General features: G+C 57.9%; 1 protein-coding gene across 1 annotated transcript in view; it reads left to right on the top strand.

The window, feature by feature from the left end:
• The first annotated feature begins 384 nt into the window (after window positions 1–384).
• Window positions 385–4138, top strand: part of MARCHF2 (membrane associated ring-CH-type finger 2) — a 22556-nt gene continuing 18802 nt past the window's right edge. The window contains exon 1 of the mRNA XM_045290341.1: window positions 385–459. The gene's annotated coding sequence lies outside the window, so the exon portion shown is untranslated. The remainder of the gene's footprint in view (window positions 460–4138) is intronic.

The raw sequence follows: 4138 nt of genomic DNA, 5'->3' as shown, positions 1-4138 counted from the left end.
GAGAAGCGAGGGGGGAACGGTGAACACTTAATAGGTCAGGAGGCGTTCGGTAACGGTTTTATTAAGCGTTTAAAGCACTGGGCGTCGACAGGTGGCGCGCTCAGCTGCTCTGGTGCAAGGGGCGGGACTGGGGCGGGGCCAGGACTTGGGGCGGGGCCAGGACGCGACGGGGGCGGGGCCAGCAGCTGCGGCACCGCGGGGCCTGTGCGGCCCAGGACGTCCCCGTCGCCTGCGGCCCCGCCTCCCAGGGCGGGACGTGCACGGCGATTGGCGAGAGTGGTCTGGAGGCGGTCGCTATTGGCCGACTGCGCCGTCGGCTCGGCGGGCGGTGTCCGGACGCAGGTGCCGGTCGGAGCGGAGCTAGCGGCGCTGACGGGACGGGACGACAGGGCCGGGCCGGGACAGTGGCCGGGGAAAGCGGAGGGGCCTGCGCGGCCGCCCGGCCCGGCCGCAAAGCAAGTAAGCGGGGCTTGCAGAGAGATCCGGGGGTCGCCGGTCGGTGGGCCGGTCCCAGTTCGAGGCCCCCCCCTCTCAGCGCACGACGGCTCAGACCCTCAGCCTCGGCCTTCCCGGGACGCGGGAGCCACCATCCAGTAGGGAGGTGCAGGGGGAGGCCCAGGAGCTGGACACACAGTAGGCGCCAGCGGAGCCTCGCTTTCCCCTTCTGTGAAACGGGTCGGAGGAGGCAGGAGGTGGCACGCAGGAGAGCGCCCGGCACACAGTAGGTGGCCAGTCACAGTGGCTGTGCTCTCGCAAGACACCCCTAGGAGGCTGATCAATAGAGTGTCTCTCGGGCACTGAGACAGAGTGGCCAGAATTTCTAGTATTTGCTCGTTCAACCCTCTAAAGAATCCCTGGTGGCGCAGCGGTTAAGCGCCCAACTGCCCACCCAAAGGTTTGCGGAGGAAACCCTGGCGATCTACTCTCGTAAAGATTAGTCTTGGAAACCTTCCTGTAAAAACCACCACCGTGGAGTCCGGTACAACTCCTAGAGCCCCTGGGAGACCAGAGCAGGGTTTCCAGGACTGTGTATCTTTATGGGAGCAGACAGGCTCCGCTTTCTCCCTGGGAGCGGCTTACTGCTGAGTTTGAACAGCCACCCTTAATGTTAGCAGCCCGGGGGTGGGGGTGGGGGTGGGGCTCCTTGTAAGCCCTGTGGGGCAGTTCGAGTCTGTCCTGTAGGAGTCCTGGTGCTTCGGCGGACTGCTGGCAGACTGTCGCTGTGGCATCCAATAATAATGTCCTCTAGGATCTGTCCCCGTGCAGAGTGCCAGTCACTTCCCCGGTTGAACGGATGAGGATATGGACGCTCAGAGAGGTCAAGTCTCTTGCCCCGAGCCACACAGCAATTAAGCAGGACAGCTGGGACGAGAACCTGGGCTGGGATATGGGGCTGGGGACACCCTGGAGGAGCCATGCACACAGGAGCTCCTTGCTGGGGAGTGACAGGACACAGAAGGAATATCATGCTTTTAGTCTGTATTGGAAAGGAGCCCTGGTGGTACAGGGGTTAAGCATTGGACTGCTAACTGCAAGGTCAGCAGTTTGAAACCACCAGTGGCGTCTCAGGAGCAAGATGGGGCCTTCTAGTCCCATCAAGAGGTACAGTCTTGGGAACCCCCAGGGACAGTTCTACCTTGTCCTGTGCTGTTGTTGTTAGGTGCCATCCAGTTGGCTCTGGCCCACAGTGACCCTATGGACAACAGCAGGAAACCCTGCCCGGTCCTGTGCCAGCCTCACAGTTGTTCCTATGCCTGAGCCCACCAATGCAGGCCCTGTGTCCATCCATGGCATCGAGGGCCTTCCTCTTTTTCGCTGGCCTTCCACTTTACCGAACATGACGTCCTTCTCTGGGGACCGGTCTCTTCTGACGATAGTCCAAAGGATGTAAGATTAGATCTTCCCGTTCTTGCCTCTAAGGAGCACTCTGGCCTGACTTCTAGTCGTCTTTTGATGTTCTTCTCCAGCACCACAATTCAAATGCAGTCCTGTCGTGGAGGGCCCCTGCGAGTCAGCTATGCAAAGAAAGGATGCCTGTTGGCCTTCACTGGGGAGCCCTGGTGGCACAGTGATTAAGTGCTTGATGGCTCACGAAAAGCTGGGTGGTTGAAACCCACCTAGTGGTGCTGCCCAAGGAGGTCTGGCAATCTGCTGGCGTGAGGATGGCAGACTGCAGAACCCTGTAGGGCAGTTCCACTCAGCTACTCATGGCTGGTCAGGAGTCACCAATCACCTTGGCAACACAGAACAGAGCACTTACTGAGCACGGAGCGGGGTCTTCTCCTCAGGCCCACCCTGAAGCTCCCTGATAAAACCTGAGCACAAGCAGGTGGGTGTGCTCATCTTACTATGAACTGACCTATGGGCTGGCCACCTTCATGACCTCCTTTTCCAGATGAGGAAACTGGCCTCCGAGAGGGTAGCAGTTTGTTCAAAACCACACTGGGGACTACTAGGGCCCTCTGAGTCTTCTTCCTCCAGTTCTCCCCATGGAGAACAGGAGGCGGGACAGGTATGGAAAGGTGGTGGGTCCCCAGTGTCACCCCTGTGAGACTAGCCGAGTGAGACCGAGCTTTGCAACCCACCTACTTTATCAGGTTCTTTGACAAAGGAAGAGGAGGGGGAAGAGGAAGAGGAGGGGAAAGAGGAAGAGGAGGGGGAAGAGCAGGAGGCAGCCCGGAGGAGCTAAGTGACATGTCCTGTCCCAGGACACACAGCCTCCCAGTGGCAGAGCCAGGATGCAAGGAACTCAAGTCTCATGAGCCCCAGACTCACTCACTGGACTGGCCCTTCCTCCCTGTGTGACCTTGAGCAAGTAGCTAACCTTCTCTAATTTCCGCTCCTGTCAAATGGGGGCAGTTATACCAGGGGACTTCAGACAGTTTACGGAAACCCTCCATTGTCTTTTAAAGTCCATGACGTGTTTGAAGCCCCCTCGTAGGTTTGTGGTGTTAACTGTTGTTGTTGTTGTGCCATCGAGGCGGTTCCGATCCATAGTGACCCTGTGCAGAACTGAAGGAAGCACTGCTAATCCTGTACTGCCCGTACAGTGGTTCCCATGCTTGAGCCCGTTGTTGCTGCCGTGGCGTCAGTTCATCTCCTTGAGGGCCTTCCTCTTTGTCGCTGCCCCTCTACTTTACCAAGCTTGATGCCCTTCTCCAGGGACTGGTCTCTCCTGACAACACGTCCACAGTCTGTCAGATGAAGGTTCCCCATCCTTGACTCTAAGGAGCGCTCTGGCCGTAGTTTTTGTGATGAAAAACTCAGCAAACCTCTCTATCACATGGCTTCTGGTCTGTAGGCACGATGACCCAGGGAGCACCTGGTAGGGATAGGCTAGGTGTCAGGGAGGGCAGCAGGGCAGGGTGCTCCCAGTCTGGGGGCAAGGTGAGGGTAGGCTGGCCCCAGGTCAGGTCCCAGCCTGATTGGGAGGATTGTGACTTCTCAAAAGGGTTTGCCGGCAAGCTGGATGAATGATTAAAATGTGTACTGGTCAGGGAACCGCAGAGGTCAGCATGGCATTTAGGGTGATGTTGGCCAGTGGGGCCTAGCCCCAGCCTTTGGAGGGCTGACCAGTGTTGTAAGAAGGTAGATGCACAGGTCCCCGTGCTGGAGAGGTGCAGGCCTTGATCGGCCCCAAATGTTGTCATCTTCTCCCCTCCCCAAAGCTGTGTTCCCACCTAAAGCTCCCCCATCCTCCCGCCAACTGCGAACACCCTGTCTGTGCCCAGGCCTCTGCACGTCTAGGCTCTTAGCTCTCTTACTGTCACCTCGGGTGCTGGCAGCCAGGGCCTGAGGCCAAAGGGCCTGGCCCTCCTCTGTTCTTACACGGAACGCCCATACCTGTCACTGTTGGGTGGGTTCCAACCCATGGCAGCCCCAGGTGTAATAGCTCAGTGGCCCCCTAGGGCAGGGGACCTCAAACATTTTAAACAGGGGGCCAGTTCACTGTCCCTCGGACCCATCGGAGGGCTGGACTATAGTTTAAAACAAAACTATGAACAAATTCCTATGTGCAGTGCACATATCTTATTTTGAAGTAAAAAACAAAGAGGGCAAAAAATCAGGTCATAGCCAATGAGGCCTCTGTGTGAGTGTATCCTTCTGTGGATTCTGGGAACTCCTGCCTTCCTCCCTG

The sequence above is a fragment of the Echinops telfairi genome, unplaced genomic scaffold (genome assembly GCF_000313985.2).
Source record: "Echinops telfairi isolate 266 unplaced genomic scaffold, ASM31398v2 ScPeMD7_36;HRSCAF=134, whole genome shotgun sequence".
Lineage (NCBI taxonomy): Eukaryota > Metazoa > Chordata > Mammalia > Afrosoricida > Tenrecidae > Echinops > Echinops telfairi.
The sequence above is the reverse complement of the archived record's forward strand: the minus strand, read 5'-3'. Positions and strand labels throughout refer to the sequence as shown.